Here is an 18,897-nt window from a genome sequence, read left to right on the forward strand (position 1 = left end):
TAACAAACAACGCGTCTGGTTTGACAGAGTCCAGGAGCGCCCAGATTTGTAGTGAGTGCTTGGCCATTGATCTTGCATTGCAGTAGAGACAGAGTAGGTTAGGCTGGGGCTGCGGGGCGTAGTCGGTGTTACGGGATTTTAGTACTTTGGTAGATGTTGGTTTCGGTTGAGAGCTAGAGAGCTGAACTGTGGAAAGTGGTGGCTTCACTGGATTAAGGCTATGTAATTCTGAATTTGAATACCTGATAATGCCCATGTCGAGGTGTAGTTTGAGGTGGGCTGCTAGCCGAGAAAGGGGAGAGACGGGCAGGGTTTCTGGCGTCTGGAGTCGGCCGGGAGCGGACGGGCGCAGACGGGCTTGCGTGGGGCTGAGGCTTGAAACGCTGACCCTGCTAATTCCAGGGAGAGCGACGCTCCCAAGATGGTGTAGACCCCTCCGCGCAAACGGCACAAGCCGCGACGGAACAGGAGGCACCGCAACTCAGGTAGGCAGCAAACAGTTATAATAGAGTGCAGCAGTTTAAAACATCAAGTGCAGCAATGTAAAACGTTCGTAATCAACGCTGTGCGGTACGATGTGGAAAATTAGCAGTTTTAGCAGCAAGACAGTTTGGGTTGTACACCACAGACTTTTAGGATTTTAAAAAGCAGTTTTAAAAGCAGTTTTTAAAATAACGTGAGCAGCCTTGATCCTCAGAGTCAGATCAAAGGGATTCTTGCCTGCGCGCGTCCGCTCGGCGCACTGGGTTATGTAGGGCCAGTGGGCGGGACCGCAAGCGTGGGGCTGTGGCTTGAAACGCTGACCCTGCTAATTCTAGGGAGAGCGATGCTCCCAAGATGGTGTAGACCCCTCCGCGCAAACGGCACAAGCCGCGACGGAAAGAAAACGTATTATTTTTCAGTGATCCGTACAAAACTCAAAATTCATATGCTGTCTCTCGTGGCATATCTGCCTTTCTCCTTCATTCTCAGGGGGGTCTCTTTTGCTCTTGTGGGTTCTCTTTCATTCTTTATGTGGCTCTCTGGGTTTTTCAGACTCCTTTTATCCTTTCTCTTAGGGGCTCTCTTTCACATTTTAATGGTGTATTCTTTCATACGCCAGAAAGTTTTTTCATCAGTACAAATTAATACAGTTTCCATAGCTCTAACCCTGTTCTCGTTCTCATATGCACACATTTGTGCTCTTTAAAGATGACTTTTCTCCTCTCTATATATTCACATCTAGGGGTGGTTTAAGGTTTCTCAGGTTTGGGTCTTATATTTTTGCTGTTACTCTCGATCACTGGATACTTATTTCACTCTCCTTTGGTTTGTCAAACTCTCAGATAGCCCTGTTCACCTGAAGTCATCTCTTAGAATAAAGTGTGTTTACATTGTGCTTTGTTCTGCATTTCTATAGTCTCAAAGGTATTACTGTACTAATTTACCAACCTCAAACAGATGAAACTATGACTTGGCCTAGTTGTGATTCAAATTCATGAACCACAGATCACAAAACATGTCTTCTCTTTTGGTCTCACTGTATCTCCTCTCTCCCTCTCTCAGGCTTCTTCTTCTCTTTTTAGTTCTCTCACTCTTTGTCACTCTCTCGCTGCTTCTAAGTTTCTAGAACAAGAACAGAAGCGCTCATCTTTGTTCATTCTGGCAAATCACTTTTTCTTCCTAAGTTGTGTTTATTTCAACTTTCCACTACTGGTTACTTTTTATAAGTTCTTATAGCTTTTAAAGGATAATATGTATATAGCATTTCAGTTTTGGAGGGGTGAGTGATGAACACAATGCTTTGCATGTGCCAAAAGTGCTTAGCCAGCCTTATCAGCACCTCCTCTAAAGTGTCTTGATTCTGAACTGCTCTGTCATTGGATGGCTGACGCTGCAGTCAATCACTTATAAGGCACAACAACTCCTGACTAGCAGCCAGACCACCATTGAAATATAGCCTGGCTCTCAGAAGTAATCAACAAATTAAGCCACTGCTTATGTCAGATGCCTTTCTTGCGACCAGTCTGTTGCTTTTCTACCTGCCTTTACCTCTCCCTTCCAGTTTCTCTTCAGCAAGTAGAAATGGAGAGGTTGGTGCAGAGCAGATACGAGGAAAAGCACTGCTCTGAGCAGCCAACCAGTAAAATAAATGCAGTCTACACAGGCAAGGTGCCTCATCCTCCTCCCTTGCTCCTGAACCTCGATGCCACTGCACTGCACCACCGCTGTTAGCTCTGTCCCTGATTTTGTACTTTCCAATGCCTCCCACCAGAGTTCTGTTTCTAGAGTTGCAAACATTCTCCTGCCACAGTCAGCTCTGTGCTGCCTCGTCCCTTTTAAGATGAGCAGTGCCCTGTAGAGAATGATCTCTCAGAGTACCCCCACCCTCACTCTTGTCAGCGGACTAACAGGCTCAGACTGAAGAGAAACAATGTAAGTTGTTTCTCTTCAGTCTTGGGTGAATGGGATGAGCTCAGAGCAGGCTACACACTGCAGCTGCTTTAGAGCAAGACACACGCAGCTCTGCACAGATGAGTTCAGGGGGCCCCCAACATGTACTGAAGACTGGAGGGCCCCCGGCACTGCGGGCCTTTGTGGGGTCTTTTACACCCCTGGCTAGGAAAACAAACCTGTTTGCGGCTCCTGCTCTCCTCTTGATGCTGATGAAATGTACTGTCAACGGGCAACCAAAGTGTCAAGCAGATGAATTTAATACTGGTGAGTTTTTAGTGCTAAAACCTGTGTGATAAGAGGGTCTGCCTGCTATTAAAACTAAGATAGTTGCCTTTTATTGGCGTCTCTCATTACTGCATCAGATTGATGGCATACATGTGTTCATGTATGTGTCAGTGTCGGTATCCATGTATGTAGAGGTGGCATGTATTCAGTGGGGTATCAAGTGATGTCAGTTGTGCAGTTGAGCATAGGTGGTAGCATCAAAGAATGGAGTCCGCAGGAGCAGGCATGCATATGTGGAGTTGAATGCCGCTATGTATGTGCAGCGAGGGTGTCTGTACCGATGCACCTCTGCAGTGAACCGGTCGTGTCAGTGTGGTGGTTGGGTTTCAGTGGTGGCATGCATAAGTGTGGCTGAATGTTTCTCATGCACGTGCCTGAGCAGTTAAGTGGGCATTTAATGCTTGCCTTTTGTACGTTTTCAGGGGACCCATACCTTTATGCTGGTTATTTTCATTGATAATATCGCAAACACAAGGAGATGATGGACGGAGCACTGAAACTTTTCAGACCCCCCCCCCCCAGTCACAGATCTGGGTTGAATCCATCATCATTCTTTAGTTCACATTGCCACTTGCTTTGTTCGCCCGAGGTTGGCAGGGTATGCCCAGCCGTGGGTCCCTTGATCACTTTGCCAATGGATTCAAGCAAGCTAGCCTGGCTGATGAGGGGTATTATCCTGAAACCTGTCCCAGGATGCTTGTTTCCAGTTCAGGAAAGGACCTGGCTCGGCAGTTCACGCTGGACTGATCCCATGACAGATATCCATATAGCTGGGTCTGAACTGGGGTGGCGAAGTGAGCTAAAGAACGATGATGGATTCAACCCAGATCTGTGACTGGGGGTGAGTATCTGAAAAGTTTCAGCACTCCGTCCATCATCTCTTTGTGTTTGTCATTGATAATATACCTGTGTACAGTTTACCGCTGTTTTCGTCTTGTGGCATTGTTTTTTCATGATGCAAAGGCCTTATCAGTGCCTTTAAGACTGGTGTCTCATTCCTTAGCGGGCAGTGTTCTACAAGTGCAATGAACCGTCATTAATTTGAAATAATTTTTTGTCGGAATTTATCTGTGCTGATCTCTCTTCTTCATATAAATTACATTCTGTCAGCGACTACACCCCTTACTCCCTCCTGTTGTTAATCTGTGCGAGCTCAGAAAAAGGTAAGAGTGTGGGGACCTGAATCAAACAAGCTTTACATTAGGTTGTAAAACAAGGTATGTCGAAAAACAAACCTTGCAACAAACCTATATACAAGTCGTGCCTTTCAGCCCCTGCTCGATAAAAACCACAATAAGACCTCTACTCTCCAAATAAGTTTCCATAAATATTACCTTCTTCAGAAAGTATCATCGTATTTGGTGTGAAATAAAATGAATGCTCCTGTTTTAGCCATGCTGACGCTATGCAGAGGGGAGCTTCCAATTTTCAGACAAGTCCACGTTACATTAAAATCCCAATAAGAAATGTTTTCTGCACTGTACATCCATTTGTATAAGTGAGTTTTCTGTCCAGTTGTTATCGATGCAGTGACCTTTTCTTAATGGTGAACCTTCCTTCACTCTCTTCGTGTTATTATTGTAGTTTCTATCGAATGAAATAGGAATCCCGGGACACACCTATATATACTTAGTAATGTGTTTTTGAAGAGGGTTAACAGTTTTTTTGTCTGGGCGGCACATGCGCTGCTCTGCCAAGGCATGCTGTATTGGAGTATGGACTTGAAGCCCTGCACACTCTCTGCCCATATTTGTCACTGGCTTGTGTCATTGCCCTTTATAAATGCTGGCTTCTGATTCGTTAATTGGCTTGTTAGTCCCTCCTTAGTAGTGCCTTGTCTTCATTTGTAAGCTCCCATGAGAACTGCCCTTTTACTTCTGTTGTTACACCGTACGTATAATTTACTCTGTAAGCACTATTTTCTTTAATGAGTTTCTCCTACTGCAGGGACTACATGCTTTCCTGCAACATTCAGAGCATCCAGCGTGCTTTCACAGGGCGCTTTCACAAAAAAGGCATTTGTTTGTCAACTTGACAAACAAATGTTTTTTTTTAGTAAAAGGGCCCCATACCGGGCTTTCACTTTGATAGCGGCCGCAGACCTTTCTCTAGACACGGCTCGTCTAAAGACAGGGGTATGGCCTCTATTAACGTGGAAGCGCAGCATGGGGCGCTTGTAAACAAAAAAGCTTTTTCAATGCAATAGGTCTCGCATTTTAGAAATTTTGGGCCAGATGCTTCAAGCATTTTTTGCCTTCACAAATGGCCGATTCGCAGAATCGGCTGTTTGCGAAAGCAAAAAAATGCTCTTGCGATGCAGCAAACCCTATTTTGCGATTCGGTAACCTGTTACCGGATCGCAAAATGGGTTTGCGATTCGCTATTAGGAAGGGTCGTGTTTAGGGCATCCCTTCCTAATACCGAATTGCATCGGTATGCATGAACATTTTGCTTCCAAACAGCGGTCGCAAAACATTCTCATATTTCCACCTACTTCAAGTAGGTGGTAACCCTTTCGCAAATGGGAAGGGGTCCCCAAAGGATCCCTTCCCCTTTGTGGATGTTTGTAAAAGCATTTTCTAAGAGCAGGCATTGGTCCGATGGACCACTGCCTGATTTAAAGAAAATGAAAAGAAAAGTTTTCATTTTCCATTTTGTAAAGCATCCCCTTTTCCTTTCTGGAAAATGGGCTGCTTTACAAAAGAAAAGATTACTTTTATTTAAAAGCAGTCACGAACATGGTGGTCTGCTGACCCTAGCTGGCCACCATCCCCGTGATTTTTGCGATTTCTTGGGGGTTGCAAATTGCAACCTACCTCATTAATATTCATGAGGTGGGTCATTTGCAATCCCTTAGGAATCGCAGAAAGTGTTGAACACAATTTCCGGAGTTATGTTTTGCAATTTTCTAATTGCGAATCGCAAGGATTCAAAATTAGGAAATCGCAAAATGGTTTTTGATGCATCTGGCCTTTTGACCTATTGGTATTGTAAATGACAATGCCTTTTATTATTGCAGGTTTTTTAAACACATAAATAAAAGGCATTGTCATTTACAAGATTGCAAGACCTATTGCTTTGCAAATGCTTGTTACAACTCTGGGCAGGAGTTGTAATCTTTGAAGCTAAGGCCCACTATAGAAGTCTAGATCGGGATATCAGGTGATCAACCGGCCCCACAACAGTGTTCTTAATGTGCATTCTATGTACAAATTGACATTCAGCGATACAAAAGGGGATGATGGATGAAGCGTTTGAACAAATCAAACACTCACCCCCAGTCAACTGATCTGGGTTTAATCCATCACCATTCTTTAGTTCACTCAGCCACCCCAGTTCAGACATGGCTATATGCAAATCAGTCTGACCCTGTGCCTCATGGGAACAGTCCAGCCCGAACTGCCAAGCCATGTCTTCCCTGGACCGGAAACAAGCATCCTGGGACCGGTTTCGGATTCATAATCCTCATCAGCCAGGCTATCTTAAATCCAGTGGCCAAGTAAACAAGGGACTCACGTCTGAGCATACCCTGCCACACTTAGGGCGAACAAAGCGATACAAAGGGGGATGATGGACGAAGCGTTTGAACAAATCAAACATTCACCCCCAGTCAACTGATCTGGGTTTAATCAATCACCATTCTTTAGTTCACTCAGCCACCCCAGTTCAGACATGGCTATATGCAAATCAGTCTGACCCTGTGCCTCATGGGAACAGTCCAGCCCGAACTGCCAAGCCATGTCTTCCCTGGACCGGAAACAAGCATCCTGGGACCAGTTTCGGATTTATAATCCTCATCAGCCAGGCTATCGTGAATCCAGTGGCCAAGTGAACAAGGGACTCACGTCTGAGCATACCCTGCCACACTAGGGCGAACAAAGCGATACAAAAGGGGATGATGGACGAAGCGTTTGAACAAATCAAACACTCACCCCCAGTCAACTGATCTGGGTTTAATCCATCACCATTCTTTAGTTCACTCAGCCACCCCAGTTCAGACATGGCTATATGCAAATCAGTCTGACCCTGTACCTCATGGGAACAGTCCAGCCCGAACGGCCAAGCCATGTCTTCCCTGGACCGGAAACAAGCATCCTGGGACCAGTTTCGGATTCATAATCCTCATCAGCCAGGCTATCTTGAATCCAGTGGCCAAGTAAACAAGGGACTCACGTCTGAGCATACCTTGCCACACTAGGGCGAACAAAGCGATACAAAAGGGGATGATGGACGTAGCGTTTGAACAAATCAAACACTCACCCCCAGTCAACTGATCTGGGTTTAATCCATCACCATTCTTTAGTTCACTCAGTCACCCCAGTTCAGACATGGCTATATGCAAATCAATCTGACCCTGTGCCTCATGGGAACAGTCCAGCCCGAACTGCCAAGCCATGTCTTCCCTGGACCGGAAACAAGCATCCTGGGACCGATTTCGGATTCATAATCCTCATCAGCCAGGCTATCTTGAATCCAGTGGCCAAGTGAACAAGGGACCACGTCTGAGCATACCCTGCCACTCTTAGGGCGAACAAAGCGATACAAAAGGGGATGATGGACGAAGCGTTTGAACAAATAAAACACTCACCCCCAGTCAACTGATCTGGGTTTAATCCATCACCATTCTTTAGTTCACTCAGCCACCCCAGTTCAGACATGGCTATATGCAAATCAGTCTGACCCTGTGCCTCATGGGAACAGTCCAGCCCGACTGCCAAGCCATGTCTTATCTGGACCGGAAACAAGCATCCTGGGACCGGTTTCGGATTCATAATCCTCATCAGCCAGGCTATCTTGAATCCAGTGGCCAAGTGATCAAGGGACTCACGTCTGAGCATACCCTGCCAAATTGACATTCAGCCCACCCTGTTATCTCTATAAGAGTGGGCCAAATGTGATCACCTTCCCTACATTGGTCACTCTTCTCTGACACTCTTCTCACTTTATGCTCAACCAGGGCACTTATAAATGTCTGGACCTAAAATGGTGGCCAAAGATCGTTTCCTCGCAACTGCGTTATTGACAGGCGTCCTCTGAGCAGCTATCCGCCTAAAACTTATTTTGCTATTAGATATACGGGGCTATCTAGTTACTTTACCCTGATAACCCTACCGTTTTTCGTTTCCCTTCGAACTGGGTGCCTACCACACTCGCCCGATTATGTCTGAACCCAAAATGTTGGCATGATTTAATACATACTGTGACCCTTGCCCCACGAATGCATTACTGAGAGCCTAATATCCCACCTTGATGCTGCATTAAATGTTTGGTTGGATCAGAGATTTTTGCCCTGCTAATCTTGGCCCCTCTCGACCTCGCATTAATCAGATAATTCATTTGATTACCGGAATATATGCCCTCTTCTTCTTATACTTCTTTTTGCTGTCGCTACCCTAGTGGCACCTTCCTCCTCCACCCACCACCATCCTCCTCATTTTCCTAACATGGCAACCATTCGAGTTAAGTCTGGAGTTAACTGTTTCAAAATCATTTATCCCCTTAATTTGTCTAAAGCTTCAGAAAAACGGTTCAAGCATAACACAATTGAACAATTTCCTAATTCCCTCTTTGTTGACCAATTCCAAAATGGTCGTTATGGGAAACTCAAAAATGACTTCATTTCTTACACTCACGATATACCTTCCTGGTTCACCAGCTTCTATGACTCCTTCAACGTCACCACCTCCTTTATCTATCCCACATGAGCAGCAGCTAAAAATGTCCACCTCAACTTGTTTTAATGGCTCACTCACTAGTTCACTAAATAACAATGGTACGGTCTTGATTCAAGCTAAAGACACTTGTCTATCTCTCTCTTCAACCACCTCTTCCCTTCCCTACTGCCCACCCCTGCAACTGTGTTCTCCCTTGATTCTTCATCTATCTCCGCCCTTTACTCCCTAGCTCCTCCCCTGACCCCCCTAAACTCCAATAGGCCGTTGTCCAGGGAGGCACAGGCCGACTCTTTGCCCCCCTTTCCCTGCTCCCTCATCTCCCATTCTTTCCCCCTCCCAATGGAAACTTCCCCTCAACACATCAGCCATACATCTAGCTAACACTCTCCTTTTCCACTCTGCATCTTACTGGTATTCCATTGTAACCTCCTCCCCGTAACCCTGCCCACCTCCCCCTTATTTAATCCACCTTTCCTACAACCTGATCTCCCAGTTAACTTTCCATACTTTCCCCCCTTCTCTTCCTCCCTGCCGCTCTCCCCCTCTCTGTGTACCCTGAATTCTTCACAAACCCCTTTAATCTCCCTTCATTCTCCCATTCCTCCAGTAATGCTGCTCAACCCTTTATCCCCCTTGGTATTCCCTTCCTTTTTCCTCCCCCGGACCTAGCAGAACCAAATTCTTTCTTTAACTACCCTCTAGCGCAACCCCCGCCCCCCCCCCACTCTGCCTGGTGCCAGGCCCCATACATTCACCTCTCTTAGCCTATGGGATCTTTCCAGCCCCTTCTCCGCTCTTCTCCCCAAACCTCCTGCCATTCTATGACTCCCCTCCTTCCCCTCTCTGCATTCCGCTCTCCCTCGTCATTCCTCACCTGTCTTCTCCTGAATTTGATCTCAATTCTTCTCCTCTGTTCAACATCAGCAAAGATAACTCTCTTCTCACCTCAGATGCACCAACAACCTCTCTCAACCACCATCTATCTCCACCTTTTACTCTTGCACCCAAATATCCCACCCTCACTCCCACCTCTCCCTGCCCTCCCTCGCCAATTGCACTCCCTCCTGTATCCATCAAGCCACCTAACCTTCTGTGCTCAGCCCTACTCTCTCTTGGAAACAAATTAGGAATTTTCATCTCCTCTATCTCCCAGCTTAAAGCTACCATCTCACTCTTAAGCACTAAGATATCCACCTTTCCAAACAACCCAATTCCCTTGGCAAATACTCACTTCCCCAAACTCCCGAGGAGTACCTTGCTCCTGCGCCCCAAAATGCCAATCACAATCTGTCTTCAGCAGACATTGCTAACTTACTGGCTAGTTACAAGACTTCTAACGTCACCCCCTTCCACTTTCCTCTCCAAGTAAGTCTACTCTGTACTTTATTCTGACCATCTCTTCTGTCAAAACTAATCATCAGCATTACCTCTTACAAGAACATTAGCTCTTTCACCCCTAAAAGCCAGAATGCCCCAGTCACCAAAACAGTCTCATCGGAGTTGCGCTGTTTGCTCCACAACTGCAGATCTGCAATTAAACACAAACTGGACATTTCTGACACCATCATTCTCCACAATTTTGACATTCTCTTCCTCACTGAGACCTGGTTCAACGACACCTCTCATACTATGTTTGATCTTCTGTTACCCACTGACTATTCTACCTTTAGAAATGACAGAACAGACAAAGTTGGGGGAGGTGTTGCATTCATTTTCAGAAACTCCCTTCAACTTAAGGCTTTTCCTAACAGCTCCTTCTGTACATTCGAATGCCTTTCTCTGGAGCTTCAACTGCAACACTGCTCCCCCTTCCGATTTCATGCCATTTACCACCCGCCTGGTTACTGCTCTCTTTTTCTAGAGGCACTCTACAACTTCATCAGCCACCAAAACTCTCAAAGTGACAGACAGATTTTCCTGGGAGACTTTAATCTTCACTGGGGCTCTTTGGAAGACTCTGCTGCCAATAGGCTTGCCCATTTTCTCTCAGCAAATGATCTTATCCAACACTTCACTAAAACAACACACTCTAAGAGCTCAATTCTGGACCTTGTTATATCTAAAGCAGACATGCTTACTATTTCTATCTCTAGTCAAATAGACTGGTCTGACCACTTCCTCATCCCCTTCTCTCTTCACCTATGACACTCTATAACTTGTGGCCAACCTAAAAGGACTACTATCTGGTTCCATAACACTAAAAATATTGACCTTGACATTCTTTGTGATTCTGCTATGCTATCACTTCCAAGGTTAGACCCTAACTTGGACGTCAACGATCTTACCTACCAATGCCTCTCAGTCCTTGCAGTCGAAATTGATAATGTTGCTCCACTTCAAAGCAAAAGGCCTATTTCTTCAGCACCATGGTTCAATGAATCCCATAGAAACAATGGAGACAATCTCCATCCACCACTAATCTTTCTATTCTACGTTCAGCAAGTTCAAAATACCACAAACACACCTTCCATGAAAAAGCATCACACTTCAGAACCCTCCTCCACTCAGCAAAAAGCAGGCCCAAAAAAACGAATTGACCTCATCAAAAATGCAAACTGCTCTCCCTCAACAATCAAGCCTGACGATTCTCAAAAAAAAGCAGGAGAATTCGCTATATTGTTTGATGAAAAAATTAAATAACTGGTGGTTCAGGTCATTCATCCCTAGAGGAGCGCAAATCCTTAGTCATTTGGCAGAACTTTGAAGTCATCTCCGAGGATGCCCTCCTCAAATGCATCCTCGAAACAAAACCCTCTAACCATTCTTTTGATCCCATCCCTAGTGACATTACCATTGATTTCTTCATCCATACTCTTTCCTATTAGACCGGTCTGGTAACCTCTTCCTCAGCCAAGGCTCCATTCATGTTGCTCTTAAAACAGGACAGGTTACCCTACTTCTTAAAAAACCCTCCACTGATGCGAACGACCTTAACAACTTCCGCCCCATCACTAACCTCCCATCTCTTGCGAAAATCACAGAAAGATGTGTAGCGAAACATCTTTCCCTACATATTAAGGATAATAATCTTCTTGACAATTTCCAGTCTGGTTTCATTCAAAACTGCAGCACTGATACAGCCCTGCTGCAAGTGATCGGCGATGCGCTGCGTGTACTTGATTTGGGGGAGTCTTGTCTTCTGATTCTACTAGACCTTGGGTTCTCACAAACTTTCTCTCCAGGGCTAAATTTACAGTGTGGCTTGTGGCCGAGGGCCGCACCTGTGGGGGCGGATCAGTTGGGGAGGGGGGCGGGGCTAGAGCAAAAAAAACCTGGGATCATGAGGTTGAACACAGGCCCCTGCAGCAGACGCATTCGTCCACTAAGCCACCAGACCCGGCATACACACATCTCTCTCTCTCTCTCTCTCTCTCTCTCTCTCTCTCTCTCTCTCTCTCTGTCTGTCTCCCTCTGTCTGTCTTCCTCGGTCGGTCTCCCTCTGTCTCCCCCCCTCTTTCTCCCTCCATCTGTCTCCCTCAGTCTGTCTCCCCCTGTCTCCCTCCCTCTCTGACCCCCTCTGTCTCCCTCCCCCTGTCTCCCTCTCTCTCCCTGCCTCCCTCCCTCTCTCTCTGTCTCCCTCCCTCTCTCTCTCCCTCTGTCTGTCTCCCTCCTCCCTCTGTCTGCCTCCCTGTCTCTGTCTCCCTCCCTCTGTCTCCATGCATCGTCTCCCTCTGTCTGTTTCCCTCTGTCTCCCTCCATCTGTCTCCCTCCCTCTGTCTCCCTCCCTCTGTCTCCCTCCCTCTGTCTCCCTCTGTCTCCCTGCAACCATCTTCCTCTGTCTCCCTCTGTCTGTCTCCCTCCTCCCTCTGTTTGTCTCCCTCGGTCTGTCTCTCTTGTCTCCCTCCCTCTATCTCTCTCCCTCTGTCTGTCTCCCTCCCTCGGTCTCCCTCTATCTGTCTCTGTCTCCCTCCCTCTCTCTCTCTCCCTCTGTCTGTCTCCCTCCTCCCTCTGTCTATCTCCCTATCTCTGTCTCCCTCTGTCTGTCTCCCTCGGTCTGTCTCCTTTGGTCTGTCTCCCTCTGTCTCCCTCTGTCTGTCTCCCATTTCCCTCTGTCTGTCCCCCTCTATCTTCCTCCCTCTCCCTCCCTCTCTCTGTCTCCCTCCCTCTCTCTCTCCCTCTGTCTCCCTCCTCCCTCTGTCTATCTCCCTATCTCTGTCTCCCTCTGTCTGTCTCCCTCGGTCTGTCTCCTTTGGTCTGTCTCCCTCTGTCTCCCTCTGTCTGTCTCCCATTTCCCTCTGTCTGTCCCCCTCTATCTTCCTCCCTCTCCCTCCCTCTCTCTGTCTCCCTCCCTCTCTCTCTCCCTCTGTCTCCCTCCACCTGCCTCCCTCCGTCTCCCTGTCTCTTTGTCTGCCTGTCTCTATCTGTCTCTGCCGCTATCTGTCTCTCCCTGTCTCTATCTGTCTCTGTCTCTATGTCTGTCTGTCTCTGCCTCTATCTGTCTCTGTCTGTCTATGCCTCCATCTGTCTCTGCCTCTATCTGTCCCTGCCTCTATCTCTGTCTCTAATTCTGTCTGGCTCAGTCTGTCTCTGCCTCTATCTGTCTGTCTGTTCCTGTCTCTATCTGTCTCTGTCTCTATCTCTGTCTCTGCCTGTCTCTGCCTCTGTCTGTCTCTGTCTCTGTCTGGCTCTATCTGTTTTTGTCTCTCTCTGTCTCTATCTGTATCTGTCTCTGCCTCTATTGATCTCTGCCTCTATCTATCTCTGCCTCTATCTGTCTCTGCCTCTATCTGTCCCTGTCTCTGTCTGTCCCTGTCTATATCTGTCTCTGCCTCTCCCTGTCTCTGTCTGTCTCTATCTATCTATCTGTCTCTCTCTATCTGTCTCTGCATCTATCTATCTCTGCCTCTATCTGTCTCTATCTCTATCTCTGTCTCTATCTGTCTCTGTCTCTATCTATCTCTGCCTCTACCTGACTCTGTCTGTCCCTGTCTCTATCTGACCCTGTCTCTATCTGCCCCTGCCTCTAACTGCTCCTTGCCTCTGTCTGTCTCTGCCTCTATCTGTCTCTGCCTCCATCTGTCTCTACCTGTCTCTATCTGTCTCTGCCTCTATGTGTCTCTCCCTGCCTCTATCGGTCTCTCCCTATCTCTAATGTCTCTGTCTCTGCCTCTATCTGTCTCTATCTGTCTCTGCTGCTATCTGTCTCTGACTCTATCTGTCTCTATCTGACTCTGTCTCTATCTGTCCCTCCCTGTCTGTCCCTGTCTCTATCTTTGTCTGTCCCAGTCTCTATCTCTATTTGCCTCTGTCTGTTTCTGTCTCTATCTGTCTGTGTCTATCTGTTTCTGTGTCTCTATCTGTCTCTGTGTCTCTATCTGTCTATGTGTCTCTATCTGTCTCTCTGCTTTTATCTGTCACCTCTGCCTCTGTGTCTCTATCTCTATCCAAACAGGAAGCTTCCCAAATGCACTTTTGAAAGTCAGCTGGGAAAGCGCTTACAGCTGACTTTTAAAGTGCCTTTTGGGACATTTTCGGAAGGTGCCCTGACGTCACAGAGGCCGGCAGTAAACACAGAAGATGGCCGCAGGAGCATATGTAGGGAATACCTATTTTATTTAATATGTATTCACTATGTATGCTCCTGCGGTCAACTTCTGTTTTTACTACCGGCCGTGGAAACTGCAAGGCAAGGTCTGCGGGCCGCCAGAGAAGGCGTGTCGGGCCACTGGCAGCCCGTGGGCCGTACTATGAGTACCACGGTTCTAGACCTTTCTGCAGCCTTTGACACTGTTAATCCCAACACTCTTCTTAACACTCTTCAACAGAGAATGGGTTTGGAAAGCACAGTGTTTAAATGGTTTGCCTCATACCTCTCGGACAGATTTGAAATGATCAAAATAGCGAACAGTCTTTCATCTTCATTGGCAGTAGGTCAAGGAGTCCCTCAAGGTTCTATCCTTGCACTCAATTTTCAATTATTCTTTATTTCGGTTCAAGACAAAACCGTAAAAGATACATCAACAACACACACATACATTTATACCCTGCATATAAAATTCTAAATACAATCAATGGCTCAGCATCACGGTTAGGGCTAAAAATCCAAGTCGTTAGTGTATTTTGCATACCAAAAAATATTATTTAAAATATTTAAATACTTTAATACCTAGACATAAAAATTTTAAAAAGAGAATTTGATACACTTTGTACAAAAGTCATCATTTCTTATTCTTAATCAAGACTTGTACGTGATTTTATAACATTCAGTATTGTTTCTACATAGGCACACCAATACAAGTATTTTAAAGTAATAAAAGTGAGTTTGTGGTTTAGTTTTTTACATTTAGGACTTAAAGTGCATGTACATAATTATAATCTTAATCCAGCTTTTGTTCTTATAAGACTTACATTTGAAAAAAACTACTGACACTGAAAACGATTTGTTGAGATGTATCTGTTTTCAATATTCTACCCGCCTCTGTACAAACGCTAGTATTCAAGTTATGGCAAATGAGTTTAATCCATTTACTCCTCAGTTTGCCATATGCAGGGCAGAAGAATAAAACATGTAGATCGTTCTCCTTTGGCGCATTTTGACACAGCTCACAAGATTCTTTACTATTTCTATCACTATTTACTGCCCAATTTGCTGTGTTTACATTAATATTTAACACGCCATACCTGAACTTCATATACAAGGTCTTAGCCAGTGGTGGATGTATCTCATCCATAAAGTATTCAAAACTGGCTAGTTCCTTGTAGAGAAGGAACTTGTTTGTTAATGTGCCGTTACTCGCACAGTGTAACACATTGTTTTGAATGTGCATCCAGAAAGTGATATATATATTTTTTTACTATACATAGTTAACTGTGTCAGATCGTCCCAGAAATGCTTCAAACCCAATTTCTCGAGCCAAAAGGAAACATGTTTTATCCACGGGGTCCCCTACTCTTGTCAATTTCTAAAATCTCCGGTAGACCATCCTTGTAGCTGTTAAATTCAGGGGTTGACCAGAGCCGTACCACAAATAATAGATGACTAAGTACTGCATGGTGATCCGCACGTTAAAAGTTTAGGTCCATTAGAATGGGGGTTAGAGGTGTTCTCACTGGCAACCCCAGCACCGTCTAATACATTTATTTTCTCCTAATTCAAAGCTCCTTTTGCAATGTGGTCCCCAAATTTCAGCGCCATACAACAAAGCTGCTTGCACTTTATATTTGAAGACCTCCAGAGCAGGAGTCATTGCCTTCGATATACTGCTCCCATGCATCTTTATTATTGGAAACGTGTTTTGGAGTTGGCCACATTTTTTTTTTTCAGCTGCTGCTTCCAGGACAGCTTTGTGTCCAACAGTATACCTAAGTAATTAAAATAATGTACATACTCTAATTTTTGGCTACTAACTGCTAGGTTCTTTTTGAAAGACTTGTGTGGATTTATTGCCATGTACTTTGTTTTGATAGAATTTATTTCGAGACCCCTTTTCTTACCGTACGTGTTAAAAGAATTCAATAAAGATTGTAGACCTTTAGGTGTTTGTGATATCAGTATGGTGTTGTCAGCAAATAAAAGAGCTGGCATCAGATCTCCACCCAACCTCGGCAAATCATGTATACCCCCAAGTAAATAACTCGAAATTGCACTCACTTTGTTCAATCTTTATTTGGAACAATTCGAAAATGTCCTAAGTAAATCTGGGGTCCTTTACCATCTCTATGCGGATGACACTCAAATCTACCTTAAGGTGTCTTCCGCACACGATATCAAAATCCTCAACTCTATTGAAAACTGGATATTAGCTCATCAACTAATTCTGAATCCTTCCAAAACTGGATTGCTCCTCCTCTCTACCTCAGTCTCCCCTCTTCCTTTTAAATCTTGGATGGATCAGCTGAATTTACTCAACAATAAACCTATCGTAGTCGACGGCTGAATAATCCCTTGGTGTCATACTTGACAAAAGGCTCAATCTAGTCTCCCACATCAATTCCATTGCAAAGAATGCACGATACCAACTGCACCTACTCTGGGGAATTCAACGTTTCTTTCCGGAGCAAAACCTAAAATCCTTGGTCCAATCTCTGGTTCTCTCAATATTGTACTATTTCAATTCTCTTCTTGCTGTCCTCCCCAAATCCCACCTTTCCCCTCTTAAATCTGTTCCCCATTCAGCGGCTTGTTTTATCTTTGGGGCCAAAAGAAGTGCCCATATCACACCCATTTTGTCTTCTCTTCGATGGCTTCCCATCAAGGCAAGATCAATCTACAAGACTGCCTGTATCACCCACAAAACCTTGCAAACTTCCTCCACTCGATACCTGTTGAATAAACTGAAACTCTCTGGAGGCTCTAGACCTTCTCATAATGTGGAAAATGTACTACTTCAGCCCCCCACCTTCAAAAGGGAAAGATCAATGGCTCAATCCTTCTCAGGCAATACGGTTAGAATCTGAAACTTGCTTCTCCACTACTCCGTACCAGCGTCGGATTGGTAACGAGGGCACTCGGGCAATGCCCGAGGGGTCTGTGTCCAGTTCCAGCTGTGGGCTGCTTTTTTGAGCAGCCTGGGGGCGATTTGTGCTTTTTCTGTATTGTTCAATGTCGCCAGCGGCCCAGTGGGTGCCTGAGTGGCCTTTCTGGAGGTAAATGGGCGTCCATTACTTCCCTCTTATCCACGGCAGAGGTGTCACTCCCAGTCTCTTGCTGGGCGGGCAAATAATGTGTGCATATTGAGCGGGGCAGGAGGTGTGAGCTAAAGTGGCCTCACTTGTTTTCAGGTGTTTCACCACTGTAACTCAATCCGTGCATTTTTTTACCCTCCCTTTTTTTTTAAATAAAATTTCGCTGAAGCAGTGAAAGCAATATGCAAATGTGGGCCACTTTTTTTTTGCCTGCCCGGGCAGATTTTTAATCCCAATCCAACCCTGCTCCATACCACCACCTCTACACGGACCTTAAAATTTACCTCTAATCTCTCCTCTTCCAAAGACACTTCCAGAACTAATACATCCCATTTCATGTCCCTCAAGGAAGTTCTTTCAATATTGTAAATTTGTAATCTATGCCTGTACAATCTTCATCCTAATGTGATTTTTAGGTTTCGCCTATTATCATTCGCTTGCGAATGTAATAGGCGAAAATTCAAGGGCTCGATCGACTCGTCAAACCACTGCGGTTTTTTCACAGTGCATGTGAGTGCAAAGCGGGTCACGTGACCACACAAGCACGAGCATCTCTCTAATCCGCCTGCCACACTTCTCCTCCCCTCGCTCGCATTCCCGCCCCCCCACCAGGCTCTCCCGCCCCCATCCGGCTTCCCTCCGCGCACATAAAACATCTGCTGTGCCTTTAGTCACACCGAAGTCCGCCTGCCACACTTCTCCTCCCCTCGCTCGCATTCCCGCCCCCCGACCAGGCTCTCCCGCAAAAAGCTCTTTTTTTTCGCTCCTTCATCCCTCCCTCTCAGCCAATTGCTAAAGTTGCGTTTACTTTCTCTCTGTTCGTTTTAATTTGTTTTCCTGCGCGCAACCTTCAGATGCAGCACGGTGCATTTTTATCAATGTCTGCAGTGCATTTCTTTCTGTATTCATGTTTTTTATGGCTCGCTGTCCCTTCCAGCCACCTCCTGTCCTTAAACTGCATATCGCACGCTTCGGGTTTCGAAGCTGAGAAGAAAAAAAAAATGGCCTTTTTTTCCCTTTCGCCCTCGCTTTTTTTTCTTCCTCACTTCTAGCTGCTGCAATTCCAGTCCAGCAGCCTGGGCGACGGAGGGAGGATTTGCAAGCAGAGCTGCTCCATTTGCAATCAATTTTCGTAGAATTTGCCAATGATTTGAATGCTTATTTTTTCCGCAATTTTGTTAGCCCAGAGCTGTGGCATTATTGAACCGGGGTCGGAACTTCTGCAAAATCTATTTTTCAATTTTTTTGTGCAAATGAATCGCGCCGCGTAGTCATCTGTGTTATTTTTCGTATTTTGTTTTGTACAATTATATACATTTTCCCGTGTTGCAGATGTGCTCTGTTGCCTCCCCTCCCGCTTTTTGGATTTCGCTCGTTCTTTTTGTGCAGATCTGCAGAATATGGCGTCTTGTCGCTGTGCCCCGTTTCAAAAATAAGCTCAGGCTGCCATTTTTGTTTTTCTTTTGTCTGCAAATTTTAACAAGCACTGGCGTTGCCAATAGGTTTCGCATTTGGAAAGTTGGAGCTATTGGTTTTGTAAATGACATTTTATATTTATATATCGTTATTGGCATTGTCAATAACAATATATAAATATACAATGTCATTTACAAAACCAATAGCTCCAACTTTCCAAATGCGAAACCTATTGGCAACGCCAGTGCTTGTTGTTTTTCGTGTGACTGCCATCTATTGTTTTATTTTACTTTTTCTGTCTCGTTTGTTTCTGTAAGGTGTAAATATGTAAAATTCTGCTCATGTAACGTACTTGGTTCTATTGTGAAGAGCTCTGACACCTTTGGATAAAATCTGTGCTATATAAAAATGCATTGAATAAATAAATACTAAAAACTGCATCGCGGCTGTATCTCGCTAT

General features: G+C 45.4%; 1 protein-coding gene across 1 annotated transcript in view; it reads left to right on the plus strand.

Moving 5' to 3' along the window:
• Positions 1–18,897, plus strand: part of BLM (BLM RecQ like helicase) — a 526,815-nt gene that overhangs the window by 29,918 nt on the left and 478,000 nt on the right. The window lies entirely within an intron of this gene.

The sequence above is a fragment of the Lissotriton helveticus genome, chromosome 3_1 (genome assembly GCF_964261635.1).
Source record: "Lissotriton helveticus chromosome 3_1, aLisHel1.1, whole genome shotgun sequence".
Lineage (NCBI taxonomy): Eukaryota > Metazoa > Chordata > Amphibia > Caudata > Salamandridae > Lissotriton > Lissotriton helveticus.